The sequence below is a fragment of the Phoca vitulina genome, unplaced genomic scaffold, assembly GCF_004348235.1.
Source record: "Phoca vitulina isolate PV1807 unplaced genomic scaffold, GSC_HSeal_1.0 scaffold7, whole genome shotgun sequence".
Lineage (NCBI taxonomy): Eukaryota > Metazoa > Chordata > Mammalia > Carnivora > Phocidae > Phoca > Phoca vitulina.
In genome coordinates this window covers 21,711,052-21,731,235 of record NW_022589710.1, presented here as the reverse complement: position 1 = coordinate 21,731,235, position 20,184 = coordinate 21,711,052, and the positions used below count along the sequence as shown (strand labels likewise).

Sequence of the window (20,184 nt, the reverse complement as noted above, 5' to 3'; positions counted from 1 at the left end):
ATTGCGGTTTTGGTTTGCATTTCCCTGCTGACGAGTGATGCTGACAGTGAAGGAAACCATCAACAAAACAAAACGACAAACCACTGAATGGGAGATTTATTTGCAAATGATATAGCAGGTAAGGGGTTAATATCCAAAATATATAAAGAACTTATACAACTCAACACCAAAAAAACAATAATTAAAATGGGCAGAAGACATGAATAGACATTTTTCCAAAGAAGACATACAGATGGCCAACAGACACATGAAAAGAAGCTCAACATCACTAATCATCAAGGAAATGCAAATCAAAACCACAATGAGTTATTTTATATATATTTTCTGAGTTATTTTATATTTTTGATATTAAAACCATGCATATTTAAATAGTTCCAAACAAAATAAATTATTTTTAAATTCCTAAAATTTGAATGCAAATGGAAGCAAATTAAGCAAAATCCATATCAAGCTGATAGAATCATCACACAAGAATTATCTCAAGTGATATTAAAACATGGTCTTTCTGTTATATCCCAGTGGGATATATCCTAAATGGAGGCAGTGAGGGAGATCTGCAAAACAAACTAAGCTGCATTTGGTAGTTGTTCTTTTAGTTATAATATTGTTTTTGTTATTTTTGCTTTGAAGCTATTTAATATATATATATATTCAATATATATATATATATTCAGCATATGGTATGCTGAATAATAGCTCCTAAGGATATCCACGTTCTAATTTCTGGAACCTGTGAATGTTACTTTATATGGCAAAGGGAACTTTGCAGATGTCATTAAGTTAAGGGTCTTGAGATGGGAGATTACCTTGGATTATCTGGATGGGCTCCACATAATCATAAGAGTCCTTAAAAGAGGGAAGCAGGAAGTCAGTAAAAAAGAGAAAATGTATCCTGCTGGCTTTGAAGATGGAGGAAGGTAGCCTCTACCTAAATGACATAGGCAGTTTCAGGAACTGGAAAAAGCAACAAGCAGACAAAACAAAAACAAAAACACCAGATTCTCCTCTGGAAACTTCAAAAAAATTCAGCTTTGGGAACTCATTTTTTTTTTCCCTCCAAAGGTGTAAGATAATAAATTTGTGTGTTTTTTAGCCTCCAACTTCATGCCATTTTGTTATAGCAGCTATAGGAAACTAATACAGTGGGCCAAAGAACATAATAGAAGAGATATGTAAATACACACTCAGACAATCTAAATGAAAACTTCGTGATTTTATTTTTAGTTGGCAATGTCAATATGAACTCATAATTTATTTTTCATTTTTAAAATATATGCATTTCCTGGCTCAATCTAATGAAAAGTTCTAGAAATAATGTAGCAGAGAATGCTCATAGCACCTGGATTTTTCTCTCTAAATACAATTTTCCAGTAAGTGGGACCAGGTCTCCTTAGAAAAGTGGTTGGTTTCTGTCCTGCGGCAGGGAATATGTAAAGTGAGCCTTAGGCTTTTATTCCAGCCATAAAAAAAAGAAACAGGGGTGCCTGGGTGGCTCAGTCGTTAAGCGTCTGCCTTCGGCTCAGGTCATGATCCCAGGGTCCTGGGATCGAGCCCCATATCGGGCTCCCTGCTCCGCGGGAAGCCTGCTTCTCCCTCTCCCACCCCCCCTGCTTGTGTTCCCTCTCTCACTGTGTCTCTCTCTGTCAAATAAATAAAATCTTTAAAAAAAAAAAAATGAAACAGTCAAAGATAACTTCAGATCAAAGTGACAAGATCACTTCCAAAGAACGCAAAAGTCAACTGGAAAGGGCTTCCCCTGGTTAAATAAGAAATAATAGGAATCTTAGAGTGGCTGTATTAATGTCAAAGGAAAAAAATCTTTGCGTATATAATGATACCAACATTGCTAAAACAAAGCAACAACAAAATGAAACAACTAAACCAACAAAAACTTAATGGTCACATTTAGAATTTGCTAAGACACACATGCATTTTTTTTGAAAATTGACAATAGTTGAGAATTTTTCTTGCTTTTCTATACAAACTGTATTTCAAAGTAAGCAAATACTTGCTGAAGAAAATGTCTTCTTTAGAGATGAATTTCAGCTAATATATGCTGAAAAAGTTATAGAGTTTAAATACTACCATTTTGCTACCCCCTCAAAAAATAATGGAGTAGGCAGGGATCATTTATGATGACTGAAATCATTAGGTGAAATATGTTGAGGAAATTTAAAGTGGATGGCTCAGTATGACATCACCTGGACCCTCTGATCAGTCTTAACCTAACCAAAAATTGGACAACCAGATATTGTATGCCTCTTGATGGGAAGTACACAGTGCCATGCATGAATTATTCTTGCTCTGTTTCCAAATAAATTACAAATGAACCTATATATCAGAAAGCTTATAGAACTAACTAGCAATTTCCAGAAAACATAGGGTTAGAGAACAATGCTAAATGACACCAGGATGCAATCACCTAAATACAGAATGTAGGAAAATGTACAGGACAAATCTTCTAGTAGACAATAATGGGTGGAGGGAGAGGAGGAAATGTTACAGATTGAGACACCTAAGGGTCATATCATTCTTATGCAATGGATAGACTTTTTCCAGACTCTGACTGAAAAAGTATATATTTAATATGAGGCGGTCAAGGAATACTGAATACAACCTGGTTATTTTATATTCTATTAAGGAGTTTTTGTTAATATTACAAGGTGTAATAAATGGTATTATGGTTTTATTTTTAATGTGCTATCTGATAGAGATAATATGATGTATTTACAAAAGATATGATACAATGTCTGGAATTTGCTCAGACACTTTAGGAAAAGAAAGATACGTAATATTTTTTTTAAATGAGAGGAAGGATAGAAGAAACTGAATGGCAAACTATTGCTTGTTGAAGCTGTGTGATGGGTATGTACACACTCATTAAACCATTCTCTTTACTATAGTGAAGGTTTAAAATTTTCCAGGATATGAGGATAAACATAAAAAGTAATATTGGATTGGCTCTAGCACACAGGTGACCAGAGACTGAGCCTTCAAGGTCCTGTAACTCAGAGCTTGGCAGTCAGAGGTTTAGCCTGGAAGACATTTTAAAGCAGATAATGCCAAATATCTAGAACATGATGTAGTTGACATAAAATATTGTTAACATTTAAGACGTACAGCATGTTGATTTCACACATGTATATATTGTAATACGATTTCATCCACAGTGTGAGCCAACACATTTATCACATCACATGATTATCATTTTTTTTGGTGAGAACACTTAAGATCTAGTTTCTTAGCAACTTTAAAGTATACAATACAGTATTGTTGACTACAATCACTATGCTGTGTATTAGATATCCAGAACTTATTTATCTTCTAGTTGCAAGTTTGTGCCCTTTACTATTATCTTCCCAATTCCTCTACCTGCAATATCTGGTAACCACTGTTCTGTTTCCATGAGTTCGATTTCTTCAGATTCCTCATGTTAGTGATATCATATAGTTTTTTGTCTTTCTGTCTTTGCTTGGTCTGTTTCACTTAGCTTAATGCCCTCAAGGTTCATCTGTGATGTAGCAAATGGCAACATTTCCTTCTTTCTCATGGCTGAATAACACACATACACACACACACACGTGTACACACACACACGTGCCCTTCTGTTGATAAACACTTGGGTTGTTTCCCTATCTTGGCTTTGGTAAGTAATGCTGCAGTAAACATGGGAGTGCAGATAATTGTTTTGATATCTGTTTAGAAAATGTTATTTTTAATCTCAGTAAAAATTTTAACCTTAAACATAATAACTTCCTGTTATATTTATCATAAAATGAATTATACAATATTTAATAAATTATACACAAGAATTGACATTTTTTGTTTGTTTTGGTAACTAGATAGGTGAGTGTCTGAAAATATCTTTTAAAAAGGAATTAGGACAATGACTTCATTGTTTTATTTATTTATTATTTTTTTAATTAACATATAATGTATTAATTGTTTCAGGGGTACAGGTCTGTGATTCATTGTCATAAAGGTTGGTAGTTACTTTTAGGGAGAAGGAGATTGGGATGGGGAAGGGGTATGTGGAAAGCTTTCTAGGGTGCCTGACAAAGGTTATTTTTTGCCTACCTTATATGAATTAATTAAACTAAACGTTTTATGGAAGTAAATAAATAAATAAATAAATAAAGGGACACCTGGGTAGCTCAGTCGGTTAAGTGTCTGCCTTCGGCTCAGGTCGTGATCCCAGGGTCCTGGGACCAAGTCCCACATGGGGCTCCTTGCTCAGTGAGGAGCCTGCTTCTCCCTCTGCCTGTTGCTCCCTGACTTATACTCCTCGCTCCCTCTCTCTCTCTCTCTCTCTCATTCTCTGACATATAAATAAAATCTTTAAAAAAATAAAATAAAATAAAAAGGAATTAGGACTTTGGACTTAGAAATAGTTATTCTCTAGTCCTTTTTATTACTAATAATTAAATAACAGGAAGAGCTTTCTGGTAAGCCATATCTAGGGTCAAGATAAACCATTTCATCTGAATTAAAAAAAAGAATGTGTGTGTGTGTGTGTCTGTCTGTCTGTCTATGTCTGTGTGTATATTCTGGAGGTATCTAAAAATTAAAAAATGCAACAAAAATACCAGAGGAAATGGATTTTTTAAAAAAAATCTCAGAATAGGTTAAACATTGATAATATTAAACCCTGAAGCCACAAATAAAAGAGTGTTATTTTTGAGTACACTAAATAATGAAGATGATGATGGTAATAATAATACAAAGTAAGTTTGGGGGAAAATCCTAAATTAAATTAAAGGCAAATATCAAACTAGAAAAGAATATTACAGTATTTATAATTTATATCCAAAACAAAGTAATATTTCAACAAAAGAAATCACAGCATATATAAGAAAAAGTACTACAACTGAAGACAAGTATGGTCAAATAACGTGAATGTGCAAAAAAAAAAAAGACAAATGTCATTTAGACCAAAATTAGCTTAGTCTGACATTTATATAAAAAGGTTGATGAAAGTTGAAAATACACTTAAAAAATCTGTTGACAAAGATAAAATGCAATTGATAATGCAGTATCTGAAATATGTGAGGGAATGAACAGTTTCCTATACTGCTAGTAGGAGCATAAATTGTTAAATTTGTGGTCAATTTGGAAGTACAATTAAAAATAATACACCTAGATTTTGACAGTTACCTCATTTTGGTGTATTCATCATAAAGGCAAACTCACATGTGTTTCTAATATTACATATTACATACATATGTCTATCAAGAATTTACATTGCAACATTTTTGTAGTAACAAAAACATGGAAACAACTTTAGTGTGCGATGTAGAGAACTAGAAAAATAAATCCATAACAACAACAACAAAACCTAACAAGGGTACAATGGAATATTATGCAGTTATTAAAAAGAATAAGGTCCTCCCGTATGTTTTGATTTCAAACTGTCTCAAGATACATTGTTAAATGGGTTGTGGGGAGGAGGATGATCAGACAAGTGGAAAAACAGAGTGCTAGCATTTGTTTGAAAAATTCATGAAATAGCCCTGAAAGAACATGCAAAAACGAGAACAATGTGTGCTATCTTAAGCAGGAGAGGTGGGAGGCAGAGAATACGGGGAAGAGAATTTATTTTTAACTGTATATATTTCTTGTTTCTTTTGAATTGTGTACATATGCACGTATTTACTATAACTTAAGCGGGTAGTACTCCTAAGGGTTTGCTGGGGATTAGAAAAAGAAAAAAAAAAAAAAAACCTTATTCTAATATGGCCTCCTTCAGTAAGCTCACTGCCTAGTGCAGGTCTTTAGATGATTGGACCAAAATTTGGGGCCCAGTCTGAGACTTCACTGGCGATCTCGGATGCTTGGCAAGTCTTGAGTCTGTCGCTAGGCTCCTGGTCAATTTGTGAGGGAAACTGGTCTCTGTGAGTACACAGAGGACCTCTAGGGGGCAGTGTTTCCTAACACCACTGCCAGGCTTACAGTATCCGTTCTGGCTTGATCAAACAAAATATCTTCCAAGAGTCATATTTTCATTATTACTACTATTATTTTGCATATTAAATTCACTCCCTGTTATCGCAGCTACTTCTCTGGTTTTCCACGTTCATTCTTCTAGCTATGTAGATTTTAAGCATGAGCTGGTTTTCTTTCCCTTCTCTATCCTTTACTGCCTTCTATAGCTTTGAGTGTTCCTTCTCTAACTCTGCTTGTCCCCCTTTGCTAGCTACTGCCTGCAATTCTCCTGCCTCTTTTTCTTCCTCTTCACTTCATCTCTGGGCTTCTCACTTTATCACACAGCGGCACAAATACAGAGAAATTACTTACTTAGGTTACTTAGGTTGAGGTTCATAGTTATCAGCATTTCCAAGAAAACTGGGGTGATAGGATTGTCAGCATGCTCAGGGCTATCTAATTCTTGGTGCCCAAACATTCAAGAATGGTGCATGAACAATTTAGCCTTCTTGAGCTTTGAATTCATCTTCGTCCAATTCCTGCTGTGTTTCTTGCTCCTCTCATTTCTGTTGGAGAAACATTTCATAGTTCTGGCAGATTAGGTCCAAGTAATCTATATACTTTGCCATAATTGATAACACTTAATTTCCACTAATTAATATTAATCCTGTTTTCTGCAGTTAAGTAGATTTCTTCTCTGAAACCCCTCTCTGCTTAGTATTGCCCAATCAAAGGCATAGGAATTAGTCATTGGGTATAATGTGTTTTATAATTGCTCACAATTGTTCACCCCACACGTATTTATGGAGCATCTCTACTAGCTAGTCAGAGCAAGGTTGTAAAGATGGTCTCACTGTGTAAATAGGTATCTAAGTCTAGCTTCCTTGAAAAATGTAAATCCATCTTGTTCATTGTGTATCCTCATTGCATATCATTTTCACTGTTTTTCTTCTATCCTAGGGTCTTAGTTCAAGTTCCCTAAAAGCAATTCCTGAGGTGAGGTGTGGTGTGTAAGTGATTTGTTAAGGAAGTGCTGATAGGGGAGAATGGTAAACAAAGGAGTGGGGAAGCAGGGTGGGGAAGAGGAGAAAGCAACATCAGCCCTGTGACATCAGGCATAGACCCTTTGTGAGTAGCTTCACCCTGACCCTGAAGGGGAGCTCTGCATGTAAGTTACAACTCCGTCTTCCTGGCCCTTGTGGCTTTTGGTCTGGCTATGTACCCTGCACACAGTGATCTAAACCTGGTAAATATTTATTTGTTAGATAAATGAATGGAAAATAGACATGCTAGGGAATATCAAGGAGCTTAGACTCTAATCAGAGGTTAAGATAAGGAGGAGTGTGGTCAAAGCTGTAAGAGGGGTACAAATAAATACTGGGTTCTGAGGAAGAACAGGTATCTTACCATTTTTTTTTCATATAACGATAATATTTTTAAAAAGCTCTTAAGGTATACTTGTCAGTCTCCGAGATACAGTGTAGAATCCAGAATGAAAACTAGGATATGTAAACTGGACTTTGCCTCAGGGCCTCCAAATTAGAGGGCACAAATCTTCTAATTATTTGAAGGAATAGAGATATTTTTTAAATGTTTACATTATGTGGACCTTCTTTCAGCACATGTACTCCTTTAAATGAGCTTAACCTGCAGCTAGCAATAGGATAATGTCAATAATACCCTTCTGGGGACTACATTGTACATCCTAAAACTGCTATGATGCTGTGCCTAAGTTGCTAGGTATGGCTCTGCGGGCCTCTTCTCTGTTCTAAACAAATGGAAGAGGATTTCACAGTGTATCATGCTTCCGTGCCATTGCTTGTCCTATTACCTCTGCCTGGAATGAGCTTCTACTATTCTTAATTTGGTTCTTTCTCACTCATCATGCAAGGCCTAATCTCATATGTTTTCTTAGATGTGACACCAAAAGCACAAGCAAGAACAACAGCAACAACAAAATAGATAAATGGGACTACATCAAAATTAGAAACATTTGTGTTGCAAATAAGATCAAGAAAGTGAAATGACAACCCACAGAGTGGGAGAAAATTTTTACAAATCGTATATATGATAAGGAACTTGTATACAGAGTATATAAGTAGCTCTTCAAGGGGTGGCTCAGTCAGTTAAGCTTCTGACTCTTGGTTTCGGCTCGGGTCATGATCCCGTGCGGGGCTCGATCTCAGGACCCTGAGATCAAGAGTCCATCGCTAAACCAACTGTGCCACCTAGGGCCCCTGACACAGATGTTCTTGAAGCATTACTTATAACATCCCCCAAATGGAAACAACCAAAATTTCCTTAACAGAGGAATGGTTAAAATATCGTATATCCATACAATGGAAAGTTATTCAGCAATAAAATAGTAATAAAATACTACATGCCTCAACAGCATGAACTTTAAAAATTCTATGCTAAGTAAAGAACTCAGTCACAAAAGACCACATAGTGTATACTTCCATTTATATGCAATAGCAAATCCATAGAGACAGAAAGCTGATTAGAGGGGTGCTCAGGGCTGGTGGGGTCGGAGTGGAAGGCAGTGGTGTGGGGGAAGATGATGAGTGACAGCTAGTGGCTACTGGGTTTCTTTTAGAGGGACGAAAATGTTCTAAAATTTGATTTTGGTGATGGTTACACAGCCATGCGAATATATTAAACATTGAATTGCAAGTTTTAAATGAGTGGATTGTAGAGTATGTGAATTATTCCTCAAAAATATCTTAATAGAGCTCTTAAAAACAAAGCCCTGAACCTAACGGTATCTTCTAGAAAAAGATTTCCTGAGAGGCGCCTGGCTATCTCAGTCCATTGAGCATGGGACTCCTGATCTCGGGGTTGTGGGCTCGAGCCCCACGTTGGGTGTAGAGATTACTTAAAAATAAAATCTTAAAAAAAAGAAAGAAAAAAAGATTTTCTGAAACCTCAATTCGAGCTCATTACCCTTTTTCGGTTGCTGGTGCATATATTTATGTTAACAGCCATATCGCATTAAAAATCCCCATATGGCTGGCTTTATCACTAAACCAAATTCCTCAGAAATGGGTTCCCCTCCTCTTCCTTTTCTTCCTTCTCCTCCGTCTACTATTGCTATGTTGCCAGAGCCCTAGTGTAGTTTCTCAGGTATAGGAAGCAAACAACTGAATTTAACTGTATTATTTCTTACATTCATATAGTCTTTTGAAGCTATTTCATAATACTAACACCAAGTTTAAAATGCTTGTAGACAGGAAGAATCCCTTCCTAAACGTTAGAAAATGCTATGTGCAATACTCTTTTTTCTTTCTTTCTTTTTTTTAATGGGGGAACGTTTTGCCTTGAAGTTGTGTATGATAAAGACAAATTGCAAGAGCATATAATCAATATTTGCATACAAAAAGCACAGCGTGTACTGGGCCATTAATATGACTTTATGAAGGACAAATCAGATCAGACTCATTTTTCTTTCTTCTCATAATATACACCTTATAAATTTAAAAAACCTTATGATTATTTTATCTTTGGTTAAAGGACCATTAAGCTTTTCAAACATTGTTAATTTGCTCTGACTTTTCCTCGTCTCAGTGTACTTCAGCAAAAGAAGCAGATTGAGCCACTAAAACCCTGCTACTCAGATATTATTATATGATTTTACTAAAAGACTTCATTGTCATCCTAGTTTCATTAATAACACCAGAATATAATTTGATGGGAGATTTGAAGACAGCTTTAAGTAACAATTATTAATTGGTTTTATATTCAAAATTATGTTTGGAGAATATAAAGGTCCCTTACCTCAGTGATTTTCAAGATTTTTTGACATGAACTGTTTCTTAGCCAAAATCTTATTCAAAATCCAGTATATAAATCATGTAAGAACAGAGTTGCTCTGCTAATTAGGGGTTGAAAAAGAGGGTCAAGAGACCCAACCTCTAGCCACAGTTGTCCCCTAGGGCACCTCCAAAGATTGCTTACGGCTCCTTAGAGTAAAAATCAGTGCCTTAGTTCGGTGGAAAGTAGGTCTGTGCATCTCCTTGCACCTGGGGAATTATATTTTTTATAGTAACTAATTACCTTGAACTAAGCCAAGTTAATGGCATTTTGCTAACTGATTAGCAAACACTGGAACCTATTCATATGCATATTGTTTTATATAGACTTTTTAATAGAAAGGTGTTAATAGGTAATTCTATGATAACACACTGGAGTGATGGAAACAGCTGTGAAATGGGTTGCATATGATTTGTTACTAGCAGTATTTAAAGTGCCAATTTTTGCAAATGGTTCACTTGAAAAAAAAAGAAAATTCAAGGTTATTTCTGTTAAAATTATTTTTATTCCTTTTGCTTTCCTTCATTGAAAGCCATAATTGGAGAACAGAGAAAGAAGCAGAGTAAACGCTAGCATGGGAATTGCTTATAAGCTGAATATGACTTTGAGAGTGGGGGAAGGAGGGAACATTGTCCATCCTCTTCTTTTATTTTTGTTTTTTTGGGTTTTGTTTTTTGTTTTTTGTTTGTTTTGTTTTTTTGTTTTATCCAAATTCTCATTTTTTTTCTTTAAATGTATATATTTTTAATTTTATTATGTTATGTTAGTCACCATTCATTATATCATTAGTTTTTGATGTAGTGTTCCATGATTCATTGTTTGCGTATAACACCCAGTGCTCCATGCAGTACGTGCCCTCTTTAATACCCATCACCAGGCTAACCCATCCCCCCACCGACCTCCCCTCTAAAACCCTCAGTTTGTTTCTCAGAGTCCATAGTCTCTCATGGTTCGTCTCCCCCTCCAATTTTCCCCCCTTCATTTTTCCCTTCGTACTATCTTCTTTTTTTTAACATATAGTGATAGACATTGGGGAGGGTATGTGCTATGGTGAGCACTGTGAATTGTGTAAGACTGTTGAATCACAGACCTGTACCTCTGAAACATCCACTTCTTATCTTCCTCTTCATCCCAGTCTCTCTGTCTCTCTCTCTCTCCTTTCTCTTCTGGATCACATACTTGGTTATCTATGTAGGTCTGCCATTCACCCACAATGGAATCTTCAACAAGACTTTTAGCTTTCATTTCAGGTTTCTTGTCTAAGCAATTTATAATCGTGTCACCTTCCTCCTGGGGCTGTGTGAGAACTATATCATACAGTCCTTGGAAAGCACCTAGCATAGTGTATAGCTTGTTAGGATTCATTGAATAATAATGATTCATCTTCTACTTAGCCATTTCCTTTCCCTTTTTCCTCCCTTACTTCCTTAAATTTCACTTTAACAGTTCTTATATTTCTTATATACTTCATACTTACTGAAGAAAAAAAATGCTAGTCATTTTTGTTTGGCTTTTCAAAGTTTTGGTTTGGGTTTTAATTTGTAAAGAGAAAAACACACAATTATGTGCATAATTTATAAGAGAAGAACAAAGCATCATTACTCATGAATGTCTAGATTATAAAAACTGGGAGAGCACAAAATCGCAAAATATCAACACAAATTAACGGACAGTGATTTTTAGTATGCTGTGACTCACTAAGTGTGAGGTTCTAGATTAAACAGTGTTACTCTTAATGGAGAAATAAAATTATTTCAGAAATCCAGGGGAAAATAATGAACAAATATTTGCTTGGGGGGGAGTTATTTATAAGCAAAATTTTATTAATAGTTATTTATAATTTCAATAATTTTTTCATTTTAACAGTTTTTATTTAAAGCATATATAAGATTACTTTTTTCCTGCGTCTTCTCAATTGTTTCTTCCTTATATTTGTCCTTTTCCTTTCCTTCTTGAGGAGATTTGGCTTTACGTTCAAGGATCTTTTCGTGGTCTTTGTCCAGTTTTAGTCTAGGGATACCCACCTTGCTAGAGTGAATGCCCACACGGTCAATGGTGCCATCCGTCTGCTCTCTATCTCTCCTCGTTCAATGTAGAGGACATTTTCTTCCTGTGAACCTGGATGACCTTGCCAATTTGCTGACATTTGTAGTATCCTCACACAATCTTTACTACATCCTCCTTTTGGATGGGCTTGGATCAAATGTTTCCTCTCTCCACTCTTTGTAAAGAGGGGGAGACATAATCTTACTGCGAATGTGGGAAGGTACATTGAAATGCCTTTTATAGTTCTTGTTCCCATCAGAAGTCACAAAGGGACTGAACTTCATTTTGGATACTGGCACTTCAGCGATGGTGGCAAAAGGAAGAGCAATTTTAATAAGTTTTAAAGAATTATTTTCTAACATTAGTGGTGTTGCTCTTCTAGAGGGAGAAAGTAACGGCCTCTTCAGCCTCTGTGATTTGTCCAGAATCAGAAGGTTGTGGAGCCGGCCACGGGGCTGGGGTGGGAATTCCGACTTTATCATTCCTGTTGCCACCTGGTGCCTCTTTACAGGGTGGTGCTCCCAGGTCTTTTCAAATTGCAGGTACTGCATTTTTCCAGGTTCTCCTTGTACTCATTTCTCATCCTGTTCTATAGATGGACTCTTTGTCAAAAGGCCTAGAACCACATTTTAGACTTATTAAATTTCATCCATTATTTTCTTTTTTAACGACACAAGCTTTTAGATAGTGAGCCCACAGACTTCCTCACACAATTTCCTGTGCTTTTGTAGGTCTTTTCTTTTCAAAATTGGTGGGGAGGGGGCAGGGGAGGACAGAATTACATTGGTTATTTCTAAGTGCATTTAAAAGATTAAAAATAAAAGGAAGGAAGGAATTCAGAGGTGACGCCGTTGCTAATATCAGTGGAGTGAGGATTGAAAGGGGGGTTGAGCCAAGCCTTTGGGAGAAGGAGAAGGTGAGTGGTGTAGATATTGAGATTTGGAACCATTTTAAGTTCCTCTCTCGGATAGTGAGGATATCCAAGCTTGGACTGGCTTCTGTCAGAGATATGCCTTCACTTCTAAAGTGAGGAATCCCACACAGGAAAGAAAATGGCCAAGTATGACAGAAGAGGAAGAGTCACCTCCTTATCTCAAAAAGGCTCTAATCCTGCTAAGTATAGATTTTCTCCACACTATTATGGTAGCAGAAGTCACTTGAGTAAACAAACCTCCGTGGTTTTAAAAATCAAATCAAGTAACGTATCTTCCTTAGATATCTCTATTATTTTGAGTGTATATTCACACACAAACTATCACATACACACATATATGCAATCTGTCCCACACGTAATTAAATATATACTAATTTACTAATTTGTAGTTTTAAATATGTATATAATTTGTAGTTTTCTTGCCTTGATGATCATCCCCCTCTAAAATATTTAAGTAGTTTGGTGTTTTTCCATCACTAGATTTTGTCCTAAAAACACTGTCAAAAAAACTTCATCAGGTCTCACTTCTCATCCTGGGCCATCTTGTCATTTGAGTGACACATAAAAGAAGAATAGATGTAAAATAGTATCATAATTCCCTTTCCCCATTAACATTAATCTATATGCTTTGAGTATTATTTGACTTTTTTTTTTAATTTTGTACTTCCTCGACCTGTTAAATTATAGCAACTAAAGCTCTTTTCTCTCTGCTTTTCTAAATGGCATATGCTCATATTACCAACATGAATATTAATGCTTTTCTGCTCAGTTATGCCTCTTTAACATGACTGGTGTTCTCTAGTTTATGTAACCACTTAGTCTGTTCTATCAGGAAAAAACCAGGATTGCATATACATGTGATAGAAAATTCTCGTCCTCTGGAAAGAGAGTAGAAAAAAAATTACACTGCCTTTTTTTAGAGCACGAATAACCTCAGTATAGTGTTTAAGTGTCTAATATTGCTTAATGGAAAAATCCATGGTACAGTTCAAACTAAATGAAATAATGATGTAACTTAGGGTGCTCCTTCAAACAGCATCTTAAGTAGATACTTATGCACTTCTGAGTTCAACCCCACAGCAGCCATGCAGCCTCAGAGCTTGTTACGGAATTTCATATTCCTTTAATGGAGATGGCCACATGCCGGGCTTTTACTTTTCCAACTGTGGCGGTAATAGTTAGTAATCAAGTCATAATGTAATAATCACAACTACAGGGAAATGTTAGCTGATGTAATAAGTTGCAAGGCGAAAAAATATTAGTGTTTTTCCAGACCTTATTCTATCTGTCTTTTTGTTGTGTGTTGAAAGTATCTAGGCTTATAGGTGAAAACAGCCCCTCAAAAGTGCCTACACAGATAAGGCTCTATTACATGCATAATCCTAGTGATTTTTTTTTTCCATTTGTGTACTCACAAAGAGTCACACACTTGGGAATTTTATGTTGAAATCTGAAAAGCGTGCTCTGAGCAAGAGCCAGAGCATTCCTAATTCTCAAGTCCCTCGTATATTTAACTGATATTTTAATGAAACAAGCATCAATAAAATATTTATATTCTGTATCTTGCAATTATCTGACTTCTTCCAAAAACTGCTTCAATATTCATAAAAAATGCTATTTGCTGCTTAGAAAGAGCTATTACTACTGCTTCTTATATTCTGGTCCCCAAAATTATCTCAATGAAGGTACAAAGTCCTCTAATTAGAAATGTTCTTCTTCTTTTTTTTTTTTTTTTTTTTTAGAAATGTTCTTTATACAGTCATTCTGTAAAAACTATCTGGTCCATTCTTTTCATTTTTTGGATAAGGAAACTGGCCCCTGGGAAGTTAACTAACAATCTCTGTGTTCTTTACTTGCAGAATGATACTAATGAATATGGTTAATGATGATAATGGATCACCTCAAATGGCCTATAGCTTCTCTCCTACAAGAACAAATATATGATATAACCTAGCTGGAGAAAATGTTCCTGTAAGAGTCATGAAATCCTACTATATGTAGTTCTAGGCACTAGAAATTTTAAGTTGAGATTTGAATAATTAACCGGATCACAATGGAAGTATCGGAAAAGGGTAAGAGCAGAAGATTAGCCCCTCAGGCAGAAGAAAGTCTTGTTCAAAAGCCAGTTGGTAAGAGTTTGGCACCTTCTGAGAACCAGAATTTGGTCACTATAGAAGGGGACATTGCAATGTCAGAGCCTGAAGAGCAAATTGTGAAGAGCTTGGGGAAATCCTTTTTAAGGACTTTGGTCTTCACTCTAGCCCTCACTGAAATATTTTAATGAAGCTATTGACAGAATCTGACTTTAATTTTAGAAAGATTATTCTAGCTTCATGCTGAAGAATGATTAAGCATGGGGACGCAGGGGATTGTGGCGGTTTCCTAGGCCAGAGATGATGGTAGCCTGGAATAAGGTAGTGGCAGTAGAGATGAATACATTTGAGACCTATTTGGAAGTATAACCTATTGATTTTAGTGATTAAGTAAGTATAAGGGGTGAAAAGCTGAACAACATTAAATAAGTTTAGGGTTTCAGGTTTGAACACTGGGTGGATGGAGTACAAGTGAGATAGACATCACAGGTGTAATAAACATAGTGGATTTAAGAAAGGGCTTGGGAGTTCGGTAGGCGTGGGTTTGGGTTTCAGCTTTATCCCCAGCATTATTTGGGCTAGTTATTTAGTCTGTGTAAACCTCTCTTGTTTGCTCACGTTTAAAATGAGGATAATAGGGGCTCAGTCAGTTGAGCATCCGACTCTTGATTTTGGCTCAGGTCATGATGTCAGCGTCGTGAGATCTGCCTGAGTCAGGCTCTGTATCAGGCCTGCACTGGGCTCTGCACTCAATGTGCAGTCTGCTTAAGATTCTCGCTCTCTCCCTCTGTCCCTCCCCCACTCACTCTCTCTCTCAAATAAATAAATAAATAAAATCTTTGAAAAAATAAAATAAAAGAATAACAGGAGTACCTCCCCCATGTGGTTGTGAGGATTAAATGAGGTAATATATATAATAACCACATCAGTGCTTAGCAATAGTGTTTGCTACTAATAACATTAGTTGCAATAATATTAGTAAAGATTTTTGGAGGCTGAGGATTATGATTTCTGTATACTTTATGTGGAAGGTATTGTGATTTGTGGCTTTCTTTTTAAAGGCTTGGAAAGTACCCGATTAGAAAATACTGAACTTCTGTGCTGTTGGGAACTCGGGCTCATTAGTTTACTCTGTATTAACATGGAAAGCTTCTGAAGTGAGAAAAGATTATACTGACATCACTGATCCTCACAGTAGCATTGCGATTTTTCTAGGACTTTCCAGAGATTTGCCCAGCCAGTTTTTTTTTTTTTTTTTGAACGACTTATCGTATCATAAATCAGCCAGTATAAAGAGGATGTAATTCCCCAAACAAAATCAAACACTGGCTTCCACAGTAATATCAAGTTCATGCCCTGCATTTAGTCTTTCCTCCATGAACTTGAAAGAAGATAATAACATACCAACTACCATGAGTAGAAATACAGCAATCAATAAAAAAAAGTGTACAGTTATTTAGATGGATGTTTAAAATATGGATTTTACTATCATGAAGATAGGTATAAGCTTAAATCTTGATTAGCTGTCATAATAGATGCTTGAGCCAGCACTTAATGGCTTGTGAAAGATGATTGTTAAACACACACGTTATTAAAAATTAAATATGATCTTATGATTAAATAAGTTATATTAAAACCAAAGGTAATAAATATTCAAAATTAGTCACTTCTTTATTATTTTACTATGTCTTATTATCAACATTCTTGACATTATTTATTTCTGGTATATCTATGTGGTAGAGATATCTCTTCCTAACTCTGCATTCAGCATCATTATATTGGTAATTTGGTAATTAATTGGTAATCAACTCTGTTGGAAGTATTTACACCACAGAAATTGGCTTTTTGTTTTATTTTGTTTGTTTTTGTTTGGAGAACTGGTTGTTAAACATTTGCTAGCACACCACTGAACAAAGATAACTACTTGCAGATATAATCTGAAAGATATTGACTAGGGGCAAGACAAGGAAAAGCACTAATTAGGAAGAAAAAATTGAAAAATTCTTGGAGCTCCCTTAGAAAGTAAAACTTGGGATGTAGAAAACTTAGTTAAGTCCTGTGCTGTAGATAAGATGGAGAATATATTGGACATCGAACATTTTTCAAAAGGTGCCCTCTTTCAGCATTGCCAGCAGAAGCAAATTTTATTATGTTCAAAAAGCTTTAAAAAATGTTGAAAACTACAGTTAAGCCATTTATTTTTACTTACTTGGAAGAAAGAATTATGAAGACATGATAATTTGCAATGATTTGAAAGCAGAGAAGTGAAGATTTCTTGGTGAAATAATTTTCAGCAAGACATGAGTTTTTAGTGAGCGCTATAGAGATGAGGCTCAGAAGTACAAATATAGGGGAGGTGCTCAGAAATAGGACCTCTCTACTCCTTGGAAATAGTTTTGGTTATTAAATTATTCTCCAAGGACATCTTGACTTAAAGAGCTTGTTTCTTAATTTTCTTCTTAGTTTCAAGGAATGGTAAAAATGGTAAATTCTGTGAAATAAGTACTTTGAATATCACCACTTTAGATAAATCTGTGACAAAATGGAACATGACTTTGAGAGCTATGTAATGCCACAGAGGCAGGCTGGCTTAGTCACAAGTTAGTGCTTCTTAGGGTTTTTGAACTCAGGGTCGTATTGTTATTTTTCCTTGTGAAAGAGAAAAAGAGACACCATGACCAATGACAAAGCATAAAACTTAGGATAAGGTGAATCATTGTCAGATGTAATGTAAGGATGGCTTAAAACATAGGCTGTGAGTGGATATCCAGATAATTACAAGGCAAATGTGAATGTTTTTGCTGTGTTGTGATCACTGCAATGACATGAGGTCTGGGAGTTGGACTAAGAGGGTCTGATACAGTTTCAGTGAATTTGTTGGAGCTTTCTAGCTCCTTTGCCCATGATGACAATCATAGTGATAGTCCTAAATATAGAGCACCGTCAGTCATTCTACTGTAGGAGTTTTTTTAATGAGTACCTCACTGAAACACTAAAAACTAGTAGTAAATCAGAGATCTTTCTAATACAAAGGAAGACCTCTCATAAGAAATTATAAATCAATTATGTTTTGAGAGGGGCTTGAAAAATACTGTTCCATACCACTATTTAACCGTGCCTGCCAGAATATTTTTCTTTAGCGCTTACCACAATGAGATTATAACACTGAAGGTGAAAAAGTAAACTTTGTAATTTGAATCTACAGACCTCAATAAATCTCGGTGCTTTAAGTTCTAAGATTTGAGGCTACGGAGTGTCAATTCTCTACAATTCCATTTACTGGGATTTAAGGCAGTTGAAGGTATCTGAGTAGCTGGGATGTCACCAGGAGGATGCAGCCTGGCTGGTGGGCAGGCAGGTGCCACACAGGGAGGGAATACCCTGGCGAATTTGCCTCTATCCAGGGTCTGCCCCACAGACTTCCTGGTAGGCCCTAAAACTCGAACTTTCCAGTAAACTTGGGAGGTTGACTCATGACAACAAAAACCACAATAATTTTAAGTTTATAAGCAGAATGATTATTTGTTTGCTTGTTTATTTGTTTATTATGAGAAATGCAGCTGCTAAGGAGGTAGTTTCATTCTTTGACTAGAATATTCTTCCCTTGTTAGAAAGTTGTAAGGAAAGCTAAATTTTAATCCAGCCAAATTCAACCTAAAATGGCATTAGGTTTCAAAAATCTATTCTGTTCATGTGTGTGAGTGAAGTCCCAAGATACCAGGTACTGTCAGGACAGATATTAGCACCTTTTCATCCTATCTTTCCTGGTCATTGCTTGAACAGGGATGGCCGTTTTCATCTTTTGACTCTACTTTGTTCCCCTGTTCAACGTCTGTCTCTCAGATTGTTGGTCAGAGGTGGGGTTGTGCAAGCAAATTCACAGGGCAAGCAAGGAAAATATTAGAATTTCCATTTGTGCTTATCTTCATTATTTACATAATATATAATGATAATAAAAATGGTATATAGTGAAAAGTGTATATTGGTCACTGTTCTAAGGGCTTTAAATTCATTAGCTCATTTGATCTTTAGAATAGCTTTGTGAGGAGACATACAGATGAAGTCCAGATTAGTCACCTGATTTGTCCAGAATAGAGGAGCTGAGATTCAAATCCAGGTTGTCTGGCTCCATATCCTATGCTCTTAATCATTACACCATGCCACTTTTCCAAGGTAATCCCTAGGTATAATTCATAGATGAATAAATCCATATATGTTAGTGAATACGATTTATTGATAGGGCCATACAAGTGAACCATTCTATAAATCTCAGACTCTTCTTTCTGATTTGGGAGATTTTTCCCACATGCCTGTGACTCTACCATGCTCTGATCTGCTTGTTGTGTGCTGGTCTTATAATCGAAATGCCTGTGGGTATTCACAGCTCACTGCTCACACCCATCCCCATGTGTGTCCATGTTCTTGAAGTGATTTTCTGGCATCATCTTTAATAATCCTAAGGTCACTCCAGCAACATTTACTGTCACCAGATTTAATGAATGATTCTTCTTTATAACTAATTCAAAGACCAGAAAATTCTCCCGTCAGCTTGTTTAATGTGGAAAAAAATTTCTCTGCAGGAGTTTGAAGGATGGCACTATCCTCATAAGTTGTGTGTTTAGTTTACTTTCATTTATCTCCGTCACACAGGTAAACTCATAAGACAAGGAGGCCTCATTCGAGGAGAGAGGTTAGTTTCTTTCATCTGAGCATGGCAAGTCCCCAGATGCTTGAACATATGCAACAGACCAAGAGTAATTCAGAAAATAACATCAAGTGTAAGGGGGGAAAACCTTTTTCTGAAGTGAGATTCTTCCTAAAGGTATTTTTGCTGCTGTACTTGGCATCTTGTTAATAAAAATATTACTTGGGCTATTTTAGTTCTCGTCTCCATACTTACGTGATGTAGCACTGTGACTTAGGCCATCTGTTTTTAACATCTTATATCATTCTTTGCCACTTTTAGCAGATGAATCTTCCAAACAGCAGTTCATGAAACTTAATCCTTTCTTCCTTATTGCATCACCTTTTTCTTTGTTAAAATCTTCTGGATATCCCCGAGCTAACTCTATATTCCACTCTTTTTTTTTTTTTTTTTTAAGATTTTATTTATTTATTTGACAGAGAGAGAGAGGGCACAGCAGGGGGAACAGCAGAGGGAGAGGGAGAAGCAGGTTCCCCGCTGAGCAGGGAGCCTGATGCGGAGCTTGATCCCAGGACCGTGGGATTGTGACCTGAGCTGAAGGCAGACGCTTGACTGACTGAGCCACCCAGGCGCCCCTCTGTATTCCACGCTTGACCATGTGTGTTGAGATTAAAACAAGGGATAGTTAGTAAGGTGGAGACCATATAGTTGTAAAATATCTTAGCTAAATATCA

At 36.2% G+C, this 20,184-nt stretch overlaps 1 protein-coding gene and 1 pseudogene across 1 annotated transcript in view; one reads left to right on the top strand and one right to left on the bottom strand.

Annotated features, from left to right (window-relative positions):
- MDGA2 (MAM domain containing glycosylphosphatidylinositol anchor 2) overlaps window positions 1–20,184 on the top strand; it is a 796,100-nt gene that overhangs the window by 362,537 nt on the left and 413,379 nt on the right. The window lies entirely within an intron of this gene.
- Window positions 11,592–15,484, bottom strand: LOC116632561 (annotated as a pseudogene).